At 53.9% G+C, this 24,765-nt stretch overlaps 1 protein-coding gene across 1 annotated transcript in view; it reads left to right on the plus strand.

Moving 5' to 3' along the window:
• Positions 1-24,765, plus strand: part of LOC119957724 (latent-transforming growth factor beta-binding protein 1-like) — a 182,732-nt gene that overhangs the window by 43,641 nt on the left and 114,326 nt on the right. The gene's annotated exons all lie outside the window — the stretch shown is intronic.

Here is a 24,765-nt window from a genome sequence, read left to right on the forward strand (position 1 = left end):
CAGTGTTGTTCTACGCTACCTACCAGCTCACTCTAGACGCTAATTAGAGATGGGTAATAAACGTTGTCCTTAAGACTGCACGGTGGCGCAGTGGTTAGCACTGCTGCCCCAAGGCACTGAGGACCCGGGTTCGATCCCGGCTCTGGGTCACTGTCCATGTGGAGTTTGCACATTCTCCCCATGTCTGCGTGGGTTTCACCCCCACAACCCAAAGATGTACAGGCTAGATGGATTGACCACGCTAAATTGCCCCTTAATTGGGAAAAAAAAATTTGGTAATTTAAATTTATAATAAATAAATGTTGCCCTTTCCAATGATGCTGACTTCCCATTAAACATAAGAACATAAGAACTAGGAGCAGGATTCGGCCATCTGGCCCCTCGAGCCTGCTCCACCATTCAATGAGATCATGGCTGATCTTTTGTGGACTCAGCTCCACTTTCCGGCCCGAACACCATAACCCTTAATCCCATTATTCTTCAAATCAAACAAAGCAAATTTCCTTGTTGTACCTGTCCTGGGAGTGTTTGATGGGGACAGTGTAGAGGGAGCTTTACTCTGTATCTAACGCCGTGCTGTACCTGTCCTGGGAGTGTTTGATGGGGACAGTGTAGAGGGAGCTTTACTCTGTATCTAACCCCGTGCTGTACCTGTCCTGGGAGTGTTTGTTGGGGACAGTGTAGAGGGAGCTTTACTCTGTATCTAACCCCGTGCTGCACCTCTCCTGGGAGTGTTAGATGGGGACAGCGTAGAGGGAGCTTAACTCTACATCTAACCCCGTGCTGTACCTGTCCTGGGAGTGTTTGATGGGGACAGTGTAGAGGCAGCTTTACTCTGTATCTAACCCCGTGCTGTACCAGTACTGGGAGTGTTTGATGGGGACAGTGTAGAGGGAGCTTTACTCTGTATCTAACCCCGAGCTGTACCTGTCCTGGGAGTGTTTGATGGGGACAGTGTAGAGGGAGCTTTACTCTGTATCTAAACCCGTGCTGTTCCTGACCTGGGAGTGTTTGATTGGGGACAGTGTAGAGGGAGCTTTACTCTGTATCTAACCCCGTGCTGTACCTGTCCTGGGAGTGTTTGATGGGGACAGTGTAGAGGGAGCTTTACTCTGTATCTAACCCCGTGCTGTACCTGTCCTGGGAGTGTTTGATGGGGACAGTGTATCATAGAATCATAAGAGTTCACAGTGCAGGAGGAGGCCATTCAGCGCATCGGGTCTGCACAGGCCCATGGAAAGAGCACCCCACTCAAGAACACACTACTCCACCCTATCCCCTTAACCCAGTAACCCCAATTAACCTTTTTGGACACTAAGGGAAATTTATCATGGCCAATCTACCTAACCTGCACATCTTTGGACTGTGGGAGGAAACCGGAGCTCCCGGAGGAAACCCACGCAGACACGGGGAGAACGTGCAAACTCCACACAGTGACCCAAGCCGAGAATCGAACCTGGGATTCTGGAGATGTGAAGCGACTGTGCTAACCACTATGCTACTGTGTTGCCCACAAAGTGTAGAGGGAGCTTTACTCTGTATCTAACTCCGTGTTGTACCTGTCCTGGGAGTGTTTGATGGGGACAGTGCAGAGGGAGCTTTACTCTGTATCTAACCCCGTGCTGTACCTGTCCTGGGAGTGTTTGATGGGGACAGTGTAGAGGGAGCTTTACTCTGTATCTAACCCCGTGCTGTACCTGTCCTGGGAGTGTTTGATGGGGACAGTGTAGAGAGAGCTTTACTCTGTATCTAAACCCGTGCTGTACTTGTGCTGGGAGTGTTTGATGGGGACAGTGTAGAGGGAGCTTTACTCTGTATCTAACCCCGTGCTATACCTGTCCTGGGAGTGTTTGATGGGGACAGTGCAGAGGGAGCTTTACTCTGTATCTAAACCCGTGCTGTACCTGTCCTGGGAGTGTTTGATGGGGACAGTGTAGAGGGAGCTTTACTCTGTATATAACCCCATGCTGTACTTGTCCTGGGAGTGTTTGATGGGGACAGTGTAGAGGGAGCTTTACTCTGTATCTAACCCCGTGCTGTACCTGTCCTGGGAGTGTTTGATGAGGACAGTGCAGAAGGAGCTTTACTCTGAATCTAACCCCGTGCTGTACCTGTCCTGGGAGTGTTTGATGGGGACAGTGTAGAGGGAGCTTTACTCTGTATCTAACCCCATGCTGTACCTGTCCTGGGAGTGTTTGATGGGGACAGTGTAGAGAGAGCTTTACTCTGTATCTAAACCCGTGCTGTACCTGTGCTGGGAGTGTTTGATGGGGACAGTGTAGAGGGAGCTTTACTCTGTATCTAACCCCGTGCTATACCTGTCCTGGGAGTGTTTGATGGGGACAGTGTAGAGGGAGCTTTACTCTGTATCTAAACCCGTGCTGTACCTGTCCTGGGAGTGTTTGATAGGGACAGTGTAGAGGGAGCTTTACTCTGTATCTAACCCCGTGCTGTACCTGTCCTGGGAGTGTTTGATGGGGACAGTGTAGAGGGAGCTTTACTCTGTATATAACCCCATGCTGTACCTGTCCTGGGAGTGTTTGATGAGGACAGTGTAGAGGGAGCTTTACTCTGTATCTAACCCCGTGCTGTACCTGTCCTGGGAGCGTTTGATGAGGACAGTGTAGAGGGAGCTTTACTCTGGGCGCGAGATGGTGTGGGTGAGTGTGAGATGGTGTGGGTGAGGGTGAGATGGTGTGGGTGGGTGTGAGATGGTGTGGGTGAGTGTGAGATGTTGTGGGTGAGTGTGAGATTGTGTGGGTGGGTGTGAGATGGTGTGAGTGGGTGTGAGTGGGTGTGAGATGGTGTGGGTGTGATTGGATATGGCGAGGGTGAATTTGTCAGGTTGAAGTGCTCGGTGCACAATCTGAATGAAAGCTCTGTGAGTGAGGAATGCTCTGTGAGTGAGGATTGCTCTGTGAGTGAGGATTGCTCTGTGAGTGAGGATTGCTCTGTGAGTGAGGATTGCTCTGTGAGTGAGGAATGCTCTGTGAGTGAGGAATGCTCTGTGAGTGAGGATTGCTCTGTGAGTGAGGATTGCTCTGTGATTGAGGATTGCTCTGTGAGTGAGGATTGCTCTGTGAGTGAGAATTGCTCTGTGAGTGAGGATTGCTCTGTGAGTGAGGATTGCTCTGTGAGTGAGGATTGCTCTGTGAGTGAGGATTGCTCTGTGAGTGAGGATTGCTCTGTGAGTGAGGATTGCTCTGTGAGTGAGGATTGCTCTGTGAGTGAGGAATGCTCTGTGAGTGAGGATTGCTCTGTGAGTGAGGATTGCTCTGTGAGTGAGGATTGCTCTGTGAGTGAGGATTGCTCTGTGAGTGAGGATTGCTCTGTGAGTGAGGAATGCTCTGTGAGTTAGGAATGCTCTGTGAGTGAGGAATGCTCTGTGAGTGAGGATTGCTCTGTGAGTGAGGATTGCTCTGTGAGTGAGGATTGCTCTGTGAGTGAGGATTGCTCTGTGAGTGAGGATTGCTCTGTGAGTGAGGATTGCTCTGTGAGTGAGGATTGCTCTGTGAGTGAGGAATGCTCTGTGAGTGAGGATTGCTCTGTGAGTGAGGATTGCTCTGTGAGTGAGGATTGCTCTGTGAGTGAGGATTGCTCTGTGAGGGAGGATTGCTCTGTGAGCGAGGATTGCTCTGTGAGTGAGGATTGCTCTGTGAGTGAGGATTGCTCTGTGAGTGAGGATTGCTCTGTGAGTGAGGATTGCTCTGTGAGTTAGGAATGCTCTGTGAGTGAGGATTGCTCTGTGAGTGAGGATTGCTCTGTGAGTGAGGATTGCTCTGTGAGTGAGGATTGCTCTGTGAGTGAGGATTGCTCTGTGAGTGAGGATTGCTCTGTGAGTGAGGATTGCTCTGTGAGTGAGGAATGCTCTGTGAGTGAGGAATGCTCTGTGAGTGAGGATTGCTCTGTGAGTGAGGATTGCTCTGTGAGTGAGGATTTCTCTGTGAGTGAGGATTGCTCTGTGAGTGAGGATTGCTCTGTGAGTGAGGATTGCTCTGTGAGTGAGGATTGCTCTGTGAGTGAGGATTGCTCTGTGAGTGAGGATTGCTCTGTGAGTGAGGATTGCTCTGTGAGTGAGGATTTCTCTGTGAGTGAGGATTGCTCTGTGAGTGGGGATTGCTCTGTGAGTGGGGATTGCTCTGTGAGTGGGGATTGCTCTGTGAGTGAGGATTGCTCTGTGAGTGAGGAATGCTCTGTGAGTGAGGATTGTTGTATGTTACAGAGGCAAATTCGAGCGAGTATATTTGGGGTAAAGTGCCTTCACATTACCAGGACTCCAGCCAACTTTAAGAGCTGTTCAGGTCTTTGCCAATTGATGTGTAATCCAGCTTTGCAGATGTCGGCCTGATGCCATTGTTCCTGATTACAGTATTCTGCTCAATCTGGAGTCCGAGACTGATTGCCACTCCTCCAACATCCATCCTCAAAACTCAGTACGCATACCCCTCCACTCCGCTTCCCTCCACTCCGCTTCCCTCCACTCCGCTTCCCTCCACTCCGCTTCCCTCCACTCAGCTTCCCTCCACTCAGCTTCCCTCCATTCAGCTTCCCTCCACTCAGCTTCCCTCCACTCAGCTTCCCTCCACTCAGCTTCCCTCCACTCAGCTTCCCTCCTCTCAGCTTCCCTCCACTCAGCTTCCCTCCACTCAGCTTCCCTCCACTCCGCTTCCCTCCACTCCGCTTCCCTCCACTCAGCTTCCCTCCACTCAGCTTCCCTCCACTCAGCTTCCCTCCACTCAGCTTCCCTCCACTCAGCTTCCCTCCATTGAGCTTCCCTCCTCTCAGCTTCCCTCCATTCAGCTTCCCTCCACTCAGCTTCCCTCCACTCAGCTTCCCTCCACTCAGCTTCCCTCCACTCAGCTTCCCTCCACTCAGCTTCCCTCCATTCAGCTTCCCTCCACTCAGCTTCCCTCCACTCCGCTTCCCTCCATTCAGCTTCCCTCCATTCAGCTTCCCTCCACTCCGCTTCCCTCCATTCAGCTTCCCTCCATTCAACTTCCCTCCACTCTGCTTCCCTCCACTTAGCTTCCCTCCATTCAGCTTCCCTCCACTCAGCTTCCCTCCTCTTAGCTTCCCTCCACTCAGCTTCTCTCCACTCCTCTTCCCTCCACTCAGCTTCCCTCCATTCAGCTTCCCTCCTCTCAGCTTCCCTCCACTCAGCTTCCCTCCTCTCAGCTTCCCTCCACTCTGCTTCCCTCCTCTCAGCTTCCCTCCACTCAGCTTCCCTCCACTCCGCTTCCCTCCACTCAGCTTCCCTCCACTCAGCTTCCCTTCATTCAGCTTCCCTCCACTCAGCTTCCCTCCACTCAGCTTCCCTCCACTCAGCTTCCCTCCATTCAGCTTCCCTCCACTCAGCTTCCCTCCATTCAGCTTCCCTCCATTCAGCTTCTCTCCACTCCGCTTCCCTCCACTCCACTTCCCTCCACTCAGCTTCCCTCCATTCAGCTTCCCTCCACTCAGCTTCCCTCCACTCAGCTTCCCTCCACTCCGCTTCCCTCCACTCCGCTTCCCTCCACTCCGCTTCCTTCCACTCCGCTTCCCTCCACTCCGCTTCCCTCCATTCAGCTTCCCTCCACTCCGCTTCCCTCCACTCAGCTTCCCTCCATTCAGCTTCCCTCCACTCAGCTTCCCTCCTCTCAGCTTCCCTCCACTCCGCTTCCCTCCACTCCGCTTCCCTCCACTCAGCTTCCCTCCATTCAGCTTCCCTCCTCTCCGTTTCCCTCCACTCCGCTTCCCTCCACTCAGCTTTCCTCCATTCAGCTTCCCTCCACTTCGCTTCCCTCCACTCCGCTTCCCTCCACTCCGCTTCCCTCCACTCCGTTTCCCTCCACTCCGTTTCCCTCCACTCCGCTATCCTCCACTTAGCTCCTCCCTCCACTCAGCCTCCCTCACACCAGCCCCTCCCTCCACCAGCCACTCTCTTCACTGCCTTCTCCCTCACCTCCTGTCCAAATGCCCCAATTCCCTCTTCCACAAACCTACCCCACTCCCTCTCCTCTTTCTTACTCAGGTGTGCATGTGTCTGTGGTGTGTGTGCGTGTCTGTGGCGTGTGTGTGTGTCTGCGGCATGTCGGCGTGCCTGTGGTGTGTGTGCGTGTCTGTGGCGTGTGTGTCTGCAGCGTGTTGGTGTGTCTGCGTGTCTGCGGCGTGTGTGTGTGTCTGTGGTGTGTGTGCGTGTCTGTGGAGTGTGTGCATGTCTGCGGCCTGTGTGCGTGTCTGCAGCATCTGTGCATGTCTGCGGCGTGTGTGCATGTCTGCGGTGTGTGTGCATGTCTGTGGTGTGTGTGCATGTCTGTGGTGTGTGTGCATGTCTGTGGTGTGTGTGCGTGTCTGCAGCATCGGCGTGTGTGCGTGTCTGTGGTGTGTGTGCGTGTCTGTGGTGTGTGTGCGTGTCTGCGGCGAGTGTGTGTGTCTGCGGCGTGTGTGTGTCTGTGGCGTGTGTGTGTGTCTGTGGCGTGTGTGCGTGTCTGTGGCATGTGTGTGTGTCTGTGGCATGCGGGTCATTAACTGGGGACAGCCCAACGCTGCATTTTTGATGTTCTCCTTCTGTGAGGAAGGTGTTGTTATTGACTGAAACTCACTGGAGAGTAAATGTCCTTGGTGGGGAAGTAAATGGGAAAACGATGATTGTCGGAATATTGGAGGTGTCGTGACACCACCATCCGCGCCTTTGAAAGAATTTTCACCCTATAGATTTACGCCAAAACCTTTTTCGATTTATGTGGCCTTTGGCTGTTGGCAGTCAACAGAAACAGAAATTGAATTGATTTTGGCAATATGGAGCATAGATTAAAACATCCAGAGACCAGGGACATGTGTTCCTTACCTTAGAAGGATGATTAATTGGTGAGTTTTATTATTTTTTAATTCTGTGGGGATAATGAACTTCCTCCCTCATGTTGAGAATTGATGATCACCCTGATGCCAATATTTCAATGTTGCTGCAAAACAAGAGAAATATTCACACAGTCGGAGACTTGGATCTATAGTCTGGATTTTCCTCGCATGCTCTTCCTAAACCTGCAGACTCAGTCAAGCTTCCCTTCTGTCCCGTCTCCTCACTTTGACAACAAGTACTTCAAATCATTCATTCTTAACCAATTTCTCAAACCTCTGGTTCCACTGTCTCTTCCATCTTCCTACAATTTCCCAGGGTTTTGAGATCAAGATTGAGAGCATTTCTCACTCTCTCTGGATAAATAGTTCTGTTCACACTCAGCCTTATCCTGCACGTGTTCACACTCAGCCTTATCCTGCATGTGTTCACACTCAGCCTTATCGTGCATGTGTTCACACTCAACCTTATCCTGCAGGTGTTCACACTCAGCCTTATCCTGCATGTGTTCACACTCAGCCTTATCCTGCATGTGTTCACACTCAGCCTTATCCTGCACGTGTTCACACTCAGCCTTATCCTGCATGTGTTCACACTCAACCTTATCCTGCACGTGTTCACACTCAGCCTTTTCCTGCATGTGTTCACACTCAACCTTATCCTGCACGTGTTCACACTCGGCATTATCCTGCAGGTGTTCACACTCAGCCTTATCGTGCATGTGTTCACACTCAACCTTATCCTGCAGGTGTTCACACTCAGCCTTATCCTGCATGTGTTCACACTCAACCTTATCCTGCATGTGTTCACACTCAGCATTATCCTGCACGTGTTCACACTCGGCATTATCCTGCACGTGTTCACACTCAGCATTATCCTGCATGTGTTCACACTCAGCATTATCCTGCTTATGTTCACACTCGGCATTGTCCTGCATGTGTTCACACTCAGCCTTATCCTGCATGTGTTCACACTCAGCATTATCCTGCATGTGTTCACACTCAGCATTATCCTGCACGTGTTCACACTCAGCATTATCCTGCATGTGTTCACACTCAGCCTTATCCTGCATGTGTTCACACTCAGCATTATCCTGCATGTGTTCACACTCAGCCTTATCCTGCATGTGTTCACACTCAGCATTATCCTGCATGTGTTCACACTCAGCCTTATCCTGCACGTGTTCACACTCAGCATTATCCTGCACGTGTTCACACTCAGCATTATCCTGCTTATGTTCACACTCGGCATTATCCTGCACATGTTCACACTCAGCATTATCCTGCATGTGTTCACACTCGGCATTATCCTGCACATGTTCACACTCGGCATTATCCTGCATGTGTTCACACTCAGCATTATCCTGCACGTGTTCACACTCGGCATTATCCTGCACGTGTTCACACTCGGCATTATCCTGCATGTGTTCACACTCAGCATTATCCTGCACGTGTTCACACTCGGCATTATCCTGCACGTGTTCACACTCGGCATTATCCTGCATGTGTTCACACTCGGCATTATCCTGCATGTGTTCACACTCGGTATTATCCTGCACGTGTTCACACTCGGCATTATCCTGCACGTGTTCACACTCGGCATTATCCTGCACGTGTTCACACTCGGCATTATCCTGCATGTGTTCACACTCGGCATTATCCTGCACGTGTTCACACTCGGCATTATCCTGCACGTGTTCACACTCGGCATTATCCTGCACGTGTTCACACTCGGCATTATCCTGCACGTGTTCACACTCGGCATTATCCTGCACGTGTTCACACTCGGCATTATCCTGCACGTGTTCACACTCGGCATTATCCTGCACGTGTTCACACTCGGCATTATCTTGTACAAGTTTCTCACTTTAAACAACAGGAGATGGTTTTGGGAAGTAACTATTCTTCATTTCCTTCAGTACGATAACTGCCCCTGACCGCGGTAACCTCCGGCCTTGCGGCTGAAGGCTATTGCGGATCGGGATTTGGCAATCCTGGTCACACATCCGAAGTGGATCCCCGTGGGTTGGCGTATCAGCATGTCAGGTAGCGGCACAGACGCAGTGGCCAATCTCCGAACACCGAGTGGGTGGGCCCCAGCCCCCGGGGACATGTCTGGCGTTCGGGCCTGGGGACGTTCTGTGGGGCAGATATTCCCTTCATAATTTTATATGTTTCTATCAGATCCCCCCTCATCCCTCTAAATTCCAATGAGTATAGTCCCAGCCTACTCACCTCTCCTCATAAGCCAATCCTCTCAACTCTGGAATCAACCGAGTGAATCTCCTCTGCACCCCCTCCAGCGCCAGTGCATCTTTTCTCAAGTAAGGAGACCAAAACAGTACACAATACTCCAGGTGTGGACTGACCAACACCCTATACAGCTGCAACATAACCTCCCTGCTTTTAAACTCTAGTAATGAAGGACAAAATTCCAATTGCCGCCTTAACTACCTGCTGCATCTGCAAACCAACTCTCTGTGATTCCTCCTCCCGAGGGTTGTTAGATGAAGTGATGGGGCCAGCGCCTCCTGCAGTATACCTCCTGTCTACCCCCCACCTGACACTGGCACATCTGATGGACAGCGGGCAGCACAGGGGGCACATCACCACTAGTGTCACCTGGACAAGGGCAGACCAATCCAGGTCCAGGTCTTCCAGAGTGTGGCTACCAAAGGCACAAAGGTCCCAGGACAGAGCAGGCCGTCTCCACATCGGTTGTGCTGTCTGGGCCACACTAAGAACGTACGTTAAGGAATTTAGACACCAGTTAAGTTGGCACAGGTGCAGCACATAGGTTAGAGGTAGGCATAGTCACGAGTAAACACCTTTCTACCAACACGCTAACCTACCCAGATCCTCTGTTTGAAGAATGTGTGGGCTGGGTGTAGAGGGTGTACTGGGTGGAGGGCGGGGTGCGGGGGGTGTTGAAGGATGGCACAGGGCAGGGCCTCTGGATGAGTGAATGTTCCACCTGGAATCACCCTCCAAGGTGGCAGGGAATGGGGCCAGAGCTGTGAGGGTGCTATCTGGTGAGTGACCCATCACCCAGGATAGAAAGGCCGTTGGTATGGAATGGGCAGCACACGCGCAGGTACGAGCCGGGCGGACATTGGAATGTGGTACCACAGGCAGGAGTCAGGCTTGGCCGAGTGGTCAGCAGGACTCCCAGAGAGCCAACATCATCCTCCGTGCTAACGGCACTGCCAAACTTGGGCCGAAACTCTGTAGAGATGTTGGTAGGAAGTTTGGAAGGGAATGGGACGGGGGAGGTAAGGTGGGGAGTGGGACTGTTGGTGGCCAGGCCCCTAGTCGGCCAACCTGGAGGTGATGAGATTGTCCCATGTGCCACAGTTCTGGCCAACATGTCGGGTGGCCTCCTGTACCCACTCGGGTTCCAGGCGCAGATCCCCAGCCATCATCCCCAACCTGAGCGTCCGATGAGGCATGCCATTCCACCCATCCCTGCCATTCTACCCCCCCTGCCGTTTTACCCATCCCTGCTATTCTACCCCCCCAGCCATTCTACCCCCCCGGCCATTCTACCCATCCCTGCCATTCTACCCCCCCGGCCATTCTACCCCCCGGCCATTCTACCCACCCCTGCCATTCTCCCCCCCCCGGCCATTCTACCCCCCGGCCATTCTACCCATCCCTGCCATTCTACCCCCCCCCCCGGCCATTCTACCCCCCCGACCATTCTACCCCCCCGGCCATTCTACCCATCCCTGCCATTCTCCCCCCCCCTGGCCATTCTACCCCCCCCCGGCCATTCTACCCCCCCCGGCCATTCTAACCCATCCCTGCCATTCTACCCCCCCCCGGCCATTCTACCCCCCCCCCCCCCCCCACTGTTCTACCCCCCCGCCATTCTACCCCCCTGCCGTTCTACCCCCTGCCCGTTCTACCCCCCCTGCCATTCTACCCCCCCTGCCATTCTACCCCCTTGGCCATTCTACCCCCCCAGCCATTCTACCCCCCCTGCCATTCTCCCCCCCGGCCATTCTACCCCCCGGCCATTCAACCCCCCCTGCCGTTCTACCCCCCTGCCGTTCTACCCCTGCCGTTCTACCCGCCCCGCCGTTCTACCCCCCTGCCGTTCTACCCCCCTGCCATTCTACACTCGCCATTCTACCCCCTGCCGTTCTACCTCCCGCCGTTCTACATCCCCTGCCGTTCTACCCCCCTGCCGTTCTACCCCCCCCAGCCGTTCTACCCCCCCGCCTTTCTACCCCCCTGCCATTCTATCCCCCCCCCCGCCGTTCTACACCCCCGGCCATTCTACCCCCCCCCGGCCGTTCTACCCCCCCCCCCGCCGTTCTACCCCCCCCCGCCGTTCTACCCCCCCCGCTGTTCTACCCCCCCTGCCGTTCTACCCCCCTGCCGTTCTACCCCCCTGCCGTTCTACCCGCCGCCGTTCTACCCCCCCGGCCATTCTACCCCCCCTGCTGTTCTACCCCCCTGCTGTTCTACCCCCCTGCCGTTCTACCCCCCTGCCGTTCTACCCCCCTGCCGTTCTACCCCCCTGCCGTTCTACCCCCTGCTGTTCTACCCCCCTGCCGTTCTACCCCTCCCCTGCCGTTCTACCCCCCGCCGTTCTACCCCCTGCCGTTCTACCCCCCTCTTCCATTCTACCCCTCCCCTGCCGTTCTACCCCCTGCCGTTCTACCCCCCTCTTCCGTTCTACCCTCCCCTGCCATTCTAGCCCTCCCCTGCCGTTCTACCCCTCCCCTGCATTTCTACCCCTCCCCTGCCATTCTACCCCTCCCCTGCTGTTCTACCCCTCCCCTGCCATTCTATCCCTCCCCTGCCATTCTACCCCCTGCCGTTCTACCCCTCCCCTGCCGTTCTACCCCCTGCCGTTCTACCCCCTGCCGTTCTACCCCTCCCCTGCCGTTCTACCCCCTGCCGTTCTACCCCCTGCCGTTCTACCCCTCCCCTGCCGTTGTACCCCCCCCCGCCGTTCTACCCATCCACTGCCGTTCTACCCGCCCTCCCCCCCGCCTTTCTACCCCCACCCCCTGCATGATGTTATGAAGGACGCAGTGAGTCACTATGATGTGTGAGACCCTTCTAGGGTGAGATTGGTGGACCCACCTGAGCAGTCCAGGCATCTGAACCTCATCTTCAAGTTGCCGATGCTCCGCTCAATGCCCCCCATTGTTGCTGATCGGGCAGACACCATTAACCATGGCCATAGCGGATAACCCTTGTCAACCAGGAGACAGCCCCTCACATGGCTTGATGCGGCACCCCCTCCGCCACCCCCTTCTCGCTCTGTTGGACGCCGGCACGCCAGCTGGCCCTCGTTCCTCTTGTGCAGGGTCCTCCCGAAAATGGCGTGTACCTCCACTGCATCTCCAAAGGCAGCTGTGGCCAGGGAGAATGCTACCATTCCAGGCTCCGAACTCCATTCTCTCCAGCAGGGAAGGAGAGGAGATGGGAGCACGCTGTGTATTCCCCCATCCACACCATTCCAACAGGTCACATGGTGACCCTAGATTGCACCCCAGCTGCTCCCTCCGCATCACCCCCCAACCCCAGTTACTGTCCACACCCCTGAGCCCATCAGTGCCTGGCACCGGGGAGCTTCGCTCCCCACCCATGTTCCTGCCAACAGGGGTACCAGTGGATGCTGCAGTGCACGTGGCCCCTGTCCTGTTTCCCTATTGGGGTCCATTGGGGTGTGGTCACTGGGTGGGCCGTGTGCTGTCCCACCCACAAGGTGGTACCAGGTTGTGTGGGAGAATGGGGTATAGTGTGCCAGAGTGGGTGTCAGGGCCAGGGTATTTCCCACTTGCCTGGGGTGTGCTCCCCTGCCTCCCCTGCACTGGGGCTGGGCTTCTGCTGAGTGCACTGAGGGGAGGCAGCACCCAGTGTAGTTGAGTTTGGCCGCGCCCATCCCATTGATGGATCAGCTAGGGCTGGGGGGCTACCCAGAAGGGTGGCTGGGTGGCCTGCAGAATGGCCAGGGGCTCTGTGGACATTTGCAGAACACATTGAGCAGTCCGCAGGCGGGGCTGCCAGGGACCTGTAACCTATGACCTGTACAGAATGGTTGCTGTTATGACACAACTGACGCAATGATGGTCCGTGTCCGACCACCCTGATCCCAGGGGGGGCACCCTGAATCCACGAGGCCATCAGCATGCCCGCTACTCCCCCGGCCCTGTCGGGCACACCCAGAAAGCGCCACCTTTTCTTCCAGTGTAGAACAATTTTTAAAAACTTTTCCTACCTCCTCTCTCTCCCTCAGAGACCAAGGTGCCCAGACCCCGTCTGCATCTATATCACTCCAGCCAGAGAGAGGTAGAGAATCGCGGAGGCCTGGAGCTTACTGGGTCAGACCTCTTAATGATATGTAAACGCATACAAATGATGGATTTGCATGCCGACGGCGGTGCAGGGAGAGGTTCGTGTTACAGTCCCCAGCAGGGTGAGGTTGGTGTTACAGTCCCCAGCAGGGTGAGGTTGGTATTACAGTCCCCAGCGGGGTGAGGTTGGTGTTACAGTCCCCAGCGGGGCCGGTGGGGGGCGAGGTTGGTGTTACAGTCCCCAGCGGGGCCGGTGGGGGGCGAGGTTCGTGTTACAGTCCCCAGCGGGGCCGGTGGGGGGCGAGGTTGGTATTACAGTCCCCAGCGGGGGGAAGTTGGTGTTACAGTCCCCAGCAGGGTGAGGTTGGTATTACAGTCCCCAGCGGGGTGAGGTTGGTGTTACAGTCCCCAGCGGGGCCGGTGGGGGGCGAGGTTGGTATTACAGTCCCCAGCGGGGGGAAGTTGGTGTTACAGTCTCCAGCGGGGGGAGGTTGGTATTACAGTCCCCAGCGGGGTGAGGTTGGTGTTACAGTCCCCAGCGGGGCCGGTGGGGGGCGAGGTTGGTATTACAGTCCCCAGCGGGGGGAGGTTGGTGTTACAGTCTCCAGCGGGGGGAGGTTGGTATTACAGTCCCCAGCGGGGGGAGGTTGGTGTTACAGTCCCCAGCGGGGCCGGTGGGGGGCGAGGTTCGTGTTACAGTCCCCAGCGGGGCCGGTGGGGGGCGAGGTTCGTGTTACAGTCCCCAGCGGGGCCGGTGGGGGGCGAGGTTGGTGTTACAGTCCCCAACGGGGTGAGGTTGGTGTTACAGTCCCCAGCGGGGTGAGGTTGGTGTTACAGTCCCCAGCGGGGTGAGGTTGGTGTTACAGTCCCCAGCGGGGTGAGGTTGGTGTTACAGTCCCCAGCGGGGGGAGGTTGGTGTTACAGTCTCCAGCGGGGGGAGGTTGGTGTTACAGTCCCCAGCGGGGGGAGGTTGGTGTTACAGTCTCCAGCGGGGTGAGGTTGGTATTACAGTCCCCAGCGGGGTGAGGTTGGTGTTACAGTCCAAGGCGGTACCTGTGTGGGGTGAGGTTGGTATTACAGTCCCCAGCGGGGTGAGGTTGGTGTTACAGTCCAAGGCGGTACCTGTGTGGGGTGAGGTTGGTATTACAGTCCCCAGCGGGGTGAGGTTGGTGTTACAGTCCAAGGCGGTACCTGTGTGGGGTGAGGTTGGTATTACAGTCCCCAGCGGGGTGAGGTTGGTGTTACAGTCCAAGGCGGTACCTGCGTGGGGTGAGGTTGGTGTTACAGTCCAAGGCGGTACCTGTGTGGGGTGAGGTTGGTATTACAGTCCAAGGCGGTACCTGTGTGGGGTGAGGTTGGTATTACAGTCTCCAGCAGGACCCTGGCATTGGATTTGGTGCTGGTCACGGATCTCTATTTTCAGCAGACGCCCAATTCTCCGTCTGATTGCAGATCGCGTTCCCAGATTCGAGGGGCAGAGAATTTAGCCCAATGTGTTGTGTTTAATGCTCCCATCCTAATAGAACAGCCCCTAGCCTGCCAGCAGCTCCCTTGGGCGATCTGCTGAGCCTGGGATAATTCAATTTCATTTTTTTCAAGATAAATTTAGATTACCCAATTCTCTTTTTCCAATGAAGGGGCAATTTAGCCTGGCCAATCCACCTACCCTGCAGATCTTTGGGTTGTGGGGGCGAAACCCACGCAGACACTGGGAGAATGTACAAACTCCACACGGACAGCGACCCAGAGCCGGGATCAAACTTGGGTCCTCAGCACCGTGAGGCAGCAGTGCTAAACACTGTGCCGCAGTGCTGCCCATAATTCAATATCATTAAACTAAAACAACCGTGTTCTTCAGATATTGATTTGTACCACACTCTGAGACACACCCCATTGTGTTTTCACAGTGTGATTTATCAAACATCTCTCTCCCACTCTAATCCAAATCACTCCTCTCCCCTTATCCCCTCCTCCTCTACTACGCCTGCCTGCCTCCTCTTCTCCTCCTCTCGCTTCTCTCCCCTCTTTCTTGGTCCTCTCCTTTCCTCCTCTCCTTGCCTCTCTCCTCCCCTCCTCCTTTCTGCTTATCTCCCTCCCCTCTCCCATCTCCCACGTCTGTGTTTGTGTATTGGCTGAACACCAGCACCTTCCCAGTAAAGCTGGACTGATTTTCACCTCACAGAACAGGATTTACTTTCGCAATAAAACCTGAGTTTAATTTCCAGGCGGTTGCCTTCTGTCAGTCGGGAATGGTGTTGAGTTTTGGTGCCACGCAAGTGTAATCAGCGATAGACCTTTACTGGGTTAACTCTGAGACTGTCTGTTACCCCTCAGTACATGTTTGGATTCTGTCCCAGTGTAAACTCAATATGCTGCATTCAATTAAACTCCCATAAAGAGGATCACAAACCCTGTGGAGATTTTAAGATATTCTTTGCGTTAGCTTGAGCTTCAGTTTCCTCCCTTCACTGCTTAGGGTTCTGAACCTTCGGGAACCCCAATGGATTGCGAGCTGCTCCGAGTGCTTTGGTGCTGTGCACTGTTCATGTCCCCAGCGTTTAACCAAATTGCCGAGGTTGGGAAAATCAAGGTTCTCTTCACACCTACGATCTGTAAGCTGAAATGTGAGGCGGGACACTGCGCGAACCGCTGTAAAAAGGGCAATATTACAACCGTTTACAGCGACAGTAGCCCTTCCGAAACAGCCAAGACTGGATTCCGAGTGTGTGAGTAACTGAAACCCTATTTGAAACAGTAGGGGGGAAAGGGAGTTTTATGAAGCTTTCCTGAGCTCAATGGACGTCTCGATTTAATTTACTCCATGTGCCTGGGCAGATGGGACTGGACAAATTGATTTATTTTACAGATGAGAGAGAAAAAATGTTTCCATTGTAGCTCTTGTGGAATAGCATTTTCTTTTGTTTCATTCCAGATCCCGGCCCTTTCTCTTCCCCCCCCCCCCCCCCCCCCCACCACTCCTACTTCGAAGTAGAACGGTAATTTAAAACTTTATAGAGGTTTTGTAAAGGCCCTTTTCAGAGCGGGTAGGAGGGGGGTGTTCTCTCTGCGTTTCTGTAGTGCTAAGGATCAGTAAAGCAGAGGGCGATGGATAGAAACAAGCATTTCACAGACCTGTTGAGATATACAGTCATTGGTTCCTGTGGACTATTAATGTAATTTTCTATGTCGCTCTATATTTAATAGAAATTCCCTGGAGCCCGAGCCAGGATTCTGTCTGTCTCATTTATGGTATTGATGGTGGATCACGGTGTGAATCAGGCACTTTATGGCTCAGAGTTGACAAGTCATAGTTTGGTCCCACGTTGACATGATAGTCTCTGTGTTTTTTGCTGTTAAAAATGTGTTACTTTTAGGCTGGAGAGAGAGGGAAGGAAGTGCTATTAACCCAAAGTATTTTCCACCCAATCGACTATTAAGAAACCATTAACTATTAACTCTTTTCTGTATCTCCTGTTGAGACTCCATTCTGATCAGCAACTCCCCAGTGATAGTGTGCTGGTCACAACACTGCTGCTGCATTGGCACAATGGTGTGTCAGGGTCATATTGCGACTCGGGCGTGAGTACTGCTGGTGAATGTGGTCTATTGTACGGTGCGTTATTCTGCTGGATACTTTGGGCAGTGGTGCCCTTTTAAGAGGAGTGCATAGTTTTCACTTTATAAAAACAAAATAATTATTAGGATGAAGGATTGAACAGCATCCAACCTCTTCCCTTGGGAATGTTTCTGACGCACACTTGGCCAGTTGTTTAGCAAAGTGGAGCAATTAGCCCGTAGGGAGAGAGATTGTTTACACAATGAGAGTTGTCAGAAGGACTCAGATTGGAACTTGTGCTTTGCAGCATGTTGGCAGGGCAGTGTGGAGAAACCAGCTTCACTCCCTCTAACCTTTGTCTGACATGACTGGAGAACACAATCTTGTCACTGACTGTAAACATTGATTTGTTTCATTTCCCACAGCTCTCATCATACAGATCCACAATGAGGAGGGAGTTGTTGCAAACAGCATGTGTTAGTGTGTAACACTGTGATTACATTTTCCCCCAGTGACACGAGGAGTAATTACAAGTTTACATAGAGAGTTCCCAGCATGAATGTGGACACGGGACGATTACAATAGGGGTGGGTATTTCTGGCCCCGCCCACCAGTGGCATCTTCAGGTCCCACCAAAGTCAACGTAGGTTTGAATGTCACAGAATCCACCACAGGATCCCAGCCAAGGAGTCAATCTCAGCACTTCCTGCTCCGAATGTTTTCCCCCAACCTGGAGCTCCGCCTGCTTTCCCCAAACCAGGAGCTCCGCCTGATAACCCCAAACCTGAAGCCCCGCCTCATTTCCCCAAACCTGGAGCCCCGCTGGCAGCGTACCCCGACCCATGGTTTCCCGGTGACGTGTGTGGTGATATGCGTCCCTGTAGATACACAAGGGGTTAATGTAAATACACGTAGACTAGATAGACACTAGAGGGAGCACCAGAGACATGACACACAGACATTCAACCAAAAGGTCAGTAAGATAGGACACGACCAATGGGCATTCACGATACACACAGAGGTGACACTACCACAGGGGGGCATCACACCAACCCATATATAAAGGACACAGCACACACGATCTTCCTCTTTCCAGTGGAGACACTCAGTGAGTACAGACACAGGGTTGATTCAACATCACACCCACCACGTGGATTGTAGCAGACTGGTTCGTCAGTCTGAGTAGCTATAGAAGGATTAACAGTAGAGGGGAATCCAAGTAGGAGAATTGTAAATAGTTCAATAAACGCGTTGAAGCTATCTCCACGTCTGAACCTTCCTTTGTCAGAGTGCACATCAAGGAAGCAGCTTATGCTACGCCAAGAGCATAACAAAACATGGTACCCAGGAGTGACCATTTAAATCCATATAGTTACAACTCAGCAAACAGTGACAACCAGCGACGGGACCCAGGCAAGATGATGTTCGGGATTCCGGTTCCACAGCAGCTCAGGTACTAAGGCAATCTCAGGGAAAACTGCCGTTGGATCAGGCAGAGATTCGAGATCTACCTGGTAGCGTCCGACCTAGATGGCGTGGCGGATGCAGAGAAAATAAAGCTTCTACTTACCATCACGGTCCAGAAGCAGCTGAAATCTTCCAGACCTTCAAATACTCAAAGGGGCAAAACAAGAGCGATTTCCAGGCAGTCCTGGACGAATTCCAAGAATTCTGCGAGGGACAGACAAGAAAAAAGGGTAAAAGAGGCGCCAAAACTCACCACGAGGTAGGCTTGCAGCAGAAATCTGCAGTTTTGATTGGCAGCCATCTTGCTAAAGATGCTGCACATGCATAGTGGAGAAAAAGGCCCCAAGTAAAGGAACAGTGATCTGAGCATGCCCAATCGCTTCCTATGACCTATATCACACACTTTGTGACATCACAGGCCCCGGACCACGCCCACTTAAAGGAGAAATGTCCCAAAACACAGAAAAAAAAATTTAAGATGTAAAATCCAATTCTTTCACCTGGAACAACAGCACAATGCCTGACATTCGACCAGTAGCTGAAAGTAACCTCCACAGAACCCTGCAACAAGCAGTTAGCACCGCCCAAAGAGATGATACAGTCAGAAAGACTATGACTCAGACCTTGAATTCTTCTTTGGACATCGCGAGCCCAATGCCAGCTCCGACACAAAACGATTTCACCTTGGGAGGTGGCTACCCCAGTATCAAATCAGAACCGCAACTAGACGTGTTGTACATTGACGACCCTGACACGACGAGTTCTTCGGATTGGGGAATCTTCAGCCCAGCATATATGACATCCCGACTCGTGAGTGCAGGATTACGCTGCGGCCTGTCGCCAAGAGACAGAGAGCGGTACAAGCCTACAGAGAGCGGCCTGCTGCCACACAGAGAGTGGCCTGCTGCCACACAGAGAGCGGCCTGCTGCCACACAGAGAGTGATCCACGCACCGCGAAGGGTCCCAGTCTCCTCATAGAAAGCGATGAAAGACTCCACAGCGAGCTCATGGACAGATTCCACGATAGAAGCAACTCAAGACTCCAGAGCGCAGTCCTTGCATGAACAAGACCATGAGGGTCTAGCAACCTCCTCTGAGCAACCAGCAGCAGACGATGCAAGTCTACCACGCTCCAGTGAACAACAGAAAGATTATGACAGTCTACCATGCTCAAGCGCACAGCAAGAAGCTACTGAGGCTCTACCCACTGTATGTGAGACAAGTGACGATGGCATCCCACTTCCCATACAAGATGTGCAACATGACAGACCTCAGCTACTGTGTACAGAGGCACTCAACGAACACAGTGAGACTACTGGTGACTCCGGTAACACCACGTTACTTCAAACCTCATTCGCCCGAGCCTCTCCACAAGCAAATGCATTCCTGATTGTTTTGACTCCAGACGTGGAGCATCAAGAAATCTCAGCTGACTCCAGTGAACCTGCAATGACTCCAGACGGGGAGCATCGACAAGCCGAAGCTGATTCAAGTAAGCTGGACATGACTCCAGACGGGGAGCGCCGCAAACTCAGTGACGGCACGCTCAAGGAAACAGAAGATGCCACAAAGCACGCTGACATGAGTAACTGTGTGAAGGACTCGTATTATCCACAGGGTGTGGTCCTTGAGCGCAGCAAACACGACAACAAAACCACCAAACACAACAGCAACCTCCAGAAACGTACCAAAGGCAACAGCGTCGACAACAAGCATGACAAAAACAACACCTATGGAGCTATGACTGGTACGACATGGTACAACTCTGTCCATGAGGGACACTGTTACTGCTCAGCTCAGTACAATGACATACCATGGCAGGACGATGCATCTTCCCAATTCACATTTGCTGCAGTACCAACAGGCAACATGGCTTTCAGGACAGATTGCATACATCGCTACCACAAGCATCAGAAGAAAAAAAGACTCCAAATCAGACAATTAAGTGATTTGACCACTTCTTGGTTCCTTACGCACAGGGACACTGACGGTGTTTACAAAGCAATGCCACCATCAACATCATCACCACCTCACCAACCAAACAAAAAGACACTCGACCATAATAATTAATGAATTTTGGACTCATGCATATGATTTGGACTTATTGTTTAATGATCACTGTTATCATAACTTGTACAGAGCATCACTTACTTACCTGTTTTTGTTCAATTTTCTTGAACACTGTACAGAAAATATGTAACAGGAAAAAAAGGGGGATGTGGTGATATGCATCACTGTAGATACACAAGGGGTTCATGTAAATACACGTAGACTAGATAGACACTAGAGGAAGCACTAGAGACATGACACACAGACAGTCAACCAATAGGTCAGGAAGATAGCACACGACCAATGGGCATTCACGATACACACAGTGGTGACACTACCACAGGCGGGCATTACACCAACTCGACCCCCGGTGTCCCCCGGTGTGGGCAGGCGTGGCCCCCGGTGTGGGCAGGCGTGGGCCCCGGTGTGGGCAGGCGTGGCCCCCGGTGTGGGCAGTCGTGGCCCCCGGTGTGGGAAGTCGTGGCCCCCGGTGTGGGCAGGCGTGGGCCCCGGTGTGGGCAGGCGTGGCCCCCGGTGTGGGCAGGCGTGGCCCCCGGTGTGGGCAGGCGTGGCCCCCGGTGTGGGCAGGCGTGTCTCCCGGTGTGGGCAGGCGTGGCCCCCGGTGTGGGAAGTCGTGGCCCCCGGTGTGGGCAGGCGTGACTCCCGGTGTGGGCAGGCGTGGCCCCCGGTGTGGGAAGTCGTGGCCCCCGGTGTGGGCAGGCGTGTCTCCCGGTGTGGGAAGTCGTGGCCCCGGTGTGGGCAGGCGTGGCCCCGGTGTGGGAAGTCGTGGCCCCCGGTGTGGGCAGGCGTGTCTCCCGGTGTGGGCAGTCGTGGCCCCCGGTGTGGGAAGTCGTGGCCCCGGTGTGGGCAGGCGTGGGCCCGGTGTGGGAAGTCGTGGCCCCGGTGTGGGCAGGCGTGGCCCCCGGTGTGGGCAGGCGTGGGCCCGGTGTGGGCAGTCGTGGCCCCCGGTGTGGGCAGGCGTGTCTCCCGGTGTGGACAGGCGTGGCCCCCGGTGTGGGAAGTCGTGGCCCCCGGTGTGGGCAGGCGTGTCTCCCGGTGTGGGAAGTCGTGGCCCCCGGTGTGGGCAGGCGTGTCTCCCGGTGTGGGCAGTCGTGGCCCCCGGTGTGGGAAGTCGTGGCCCCGGTGTGGGCAGGCGTGGGCCCGGTGTGGGAAGTCGTGGCCCCGGTGTGGGCAGGCGTGGCCCCCGGTGTGGGCAGGCATGGGCCCGGTGTGGGCAGTCGTGGGCCCCGGTGTGGGCAGGCGTGGCCCCCGGTGTGGGCAGGCGTGGCCCCCGGTGTGGGCAGTCGTGGGCCCCGGTGTGGGCAGGCGTGGCCCCCGGTGTGGGCAGGCGTGGCCCCCGGTGTGGGCAGTCGTGGCCCCCGGTGTGGGAAGTCGTGGCCCCGGTGTGGGCAAGCGTGGGCCCGGTGTGGGAAGTCGTGGCCCCGGTGTGGGCAGGCGTGGCCCCCGGTGTGGGCAGGCGTGGCCCCCGGTGTGGGCAGGCATGGGCCCGGTGTGGGCAGTCGTGGGCCCCGGTGTGGGCAGGCGTGGCCCCCGGTGTGGGCAGGCGTGGCCCCCGGTGTGGGCAGTCGTGGGCCCCGGTGTGGGCAGGTGTGGCCCCCGGTGTGGGCAGGCGTGGCCCCCGGTGTGGGCAGGCGTGGCCCCCGGCCGGGCCCCCCCCCCCCCCCCCCCCCCCCCAGGGAGGCGGGGTAAGGGGGGCATTGAGGGAGGGTCTCCCATTTGTTCTCACTGGGACTCGGGTCACAATAATCTGACTCTTGGGGACTTTGGTCTGATCAACAAAAACAATGACTTAATGTCTGTCTGGAATGTCTGGAAATCTCACAGTTCAAATTTGGGAATTTGGGAACCACTCGAGTTGTGATTATTTTGGAGAGATGCAAGTTTTACTTTTTAAATCGCACATCATTTACATGAAAAAATATTTTGGAAAGGCAGTGATCAGAATTTTTAAGATTGTCCTGGTTTAAAATTGCCTGTTTGAAGCACATGGCGCTAATTCAATTTCCTGCAATTAATCACAATTTAGTGCATTCTTCCTCAATTACAACACTCCAAACTCTCAGCAGCCAATTCAAAAGCAATCCCCCCAATCTTGTCGCAGAAACAGCAAAGGTTCGACGTCATGCAGCACGTCGTCTGAGAATGTTTGGACCTGAAATTACAGCTCAAACCATCACTGATGACCAGGGAGTTCCCTCTCTTTGCAGCACAGGACAAGTCCATTGTTGGCAGCTCCGAGCTGCCCACACCCCCGGGCTCTTTCCCATTCCCGTTCCAGCTCCGAGCTGCCCACACCCCCGGGCTCTTTCCCATTCCAGCTCCGAGCTGCCCACACCCCCGGGCTCTTTCCCATTCCAGTTCCCTGTTCTTACATACTCTTCCTTTTCCAACATGTGTCCAATTCTCTCAACATTCACGCGAGGCGCTGCGTGTCTGAAAAACATTCTAACTGTTGTTGGATCTTCCATCCGATCTGCAAAATACCCATCAACAATCAATAAAAATCATCTTCCACAATCAACCCTCAGAGAAAACTTCCGAATTCAGAAACCCTCCATTAGATGATTCTTTAACCTTCAGTTTTTCAAGCTTGATTTCATAATTCTAACTTTCCATTCCTGATTGAATTTACAGTGATTATTTTAGTTACTGGACTGAAATGCATTTCACTTATTCATAGTCCTGTTGCGTTCAAATATTGTAGGACCCAAGTTCAAAATGACAAAGTTGGAAACTAGAATTGAATTCTCAAATCTCTACAATGTCCCATCAAACACTCCCTAGACTTTTTCCCAGGGTAGAGGGGTCAATTACTAGGGGGCTTAGGTTTAAGGTGCAAGGGGCAAGGTTTAGAGGAGATGTATGAGGCAAGTTTTTTTACACAGAGGGTACTGGGTGCCTGGAACTCGCTGCCGGAGGAGGTGGTGGAAGCAGGGACGATAGTGACGTTTAAGGGGCATCTTGACAAATACATGAATAGGATGGGAATAGAGGGATACGGAACCCAGGAAGTGGAGAAGATTTTAGTTTAGTCGGGCAGCATGGTCGGCATGGGTGTGAGGGCCAAACGGCCTGATCCTATGCTGTACTTTTCTTTGTTCTTTGTACACTGTCCCCATCAAATACTCCCAGGACAGGTACAGCACGGGGTTAGATGCAGAGTAAAGCTCCCTCTACATTGTCCCCATCAAACTCTCCCAGGACAGGTACAGCACAGGGTTAGATACAGAGCAAAGCTCCCTCTACACTGTCCCCATCAAACACTCCCAGGACAGGCACAGCACGGAGTTAGATACAGAGTAAAGCTTCCTCTACACTGTCCCCATCAAACACTCCTAGGACAGGTACAGCACGAGTTTGATACAGAGTAAAGCTTCCTCTACACTGTCCCCATCAAACACTCTGAGGACAGGTACAGCACAGGTTTAGAAACAGAGTAAAGCACCCTCTACACTGTCCCCATCAAACACTCCCAGGACAGGTACAGCACGGGGTTAGATACAGAGTAACGCTCCCTCTACACTGTCCCCATCAAACACTCCCAGGACAGGTACAGCACGGGGTTAGATACAGAGTAAAGCTCCCTCTACACTGTCCCCAACAAACACTCCCAGGACGGGTACAGCACGGGGTTAGATACAGAGTAAAGCTCCCTCTACACTGTCCCCATCAAACACTCCCAGGATGGGTACAGCACGGGGTTAGATACAGAGTAAAGCTCCCTCTACACTGTCCCCATCAAACACTCCCAGGACAGGTACAGCACAGGGTTAGATACAGAGTAAAGCTCCCTGTACACTGCCCCCATCAAACTCTCCCAGGACGGGTACAGCACGGGGTTAGAAGAGCATCATTTAGAAGTTGACATTGGAGCCCTGTAGAGTGTCAATATAATTTGTAATGACCATATTGTAAAGTTGGAGAGCACTCTGAGCTGCCACGTCAATTGGTCTCTGCTCCACCTTTAAGATAGCCTATCCGACTTTTCTCACACCTGCCGCATTGTCGCTTGACTGAATGGGCGGATTCACCAATAATGGGGCTATTTCCCCACGCCGGCGTGAAAACCTGCGCCAACCACTCCGGCGTCAACGGTTCCCGAAAGTGAGGAATTCTCCCCTTCCTAGGGGGTTAGGTAGGTGCCGGAGTGGACCCCGCAGCTCCAGCCGGCGCGGAACGGACGGCGTGATTCCGGCAAAGCACAGGACGGCCGGATTATTTCCGCGCATGCGCGGGGTCTCCCTTCTCCGCACTGGCCCCTGGGCAATATTGCCTACAGGGGCCTGGCGCGGAGTAAAATAGGCCCCCATGGAACCAGCACGCCCGCCGATCGGTAGCACTCGATCGCGGGCTAGGCCACCGTGGGGTTTCCCCTAGGGGTCGGATCCCCCCTGCCCCCCTCCAGGACGGCCCCCGCAGACTCACCTTCCAGGTCCCGCTGTGCGGGATGTGTGTAATCCATGCCGGCCGGATTCGGCCAAACCCATCGGCCACTCGGCCCATCGGGCCCTGGAGAATCGCCG

This window comes from Scyliorhinus canicula, chromosome 27 (genome assembly GCF_902713615.1).
Source record: "Scyliorhinus canicula chromosome 27, sScyCan1.1, whole genome shotgun sequence".
Taxonomy (NCBI): Eukaryota; Metazoa; Chordata; class Chondrichthyes; order Carcharhiniformes; family Scyliorhinidae; genus Scyliorhinus; species Scyliorhinus canicula.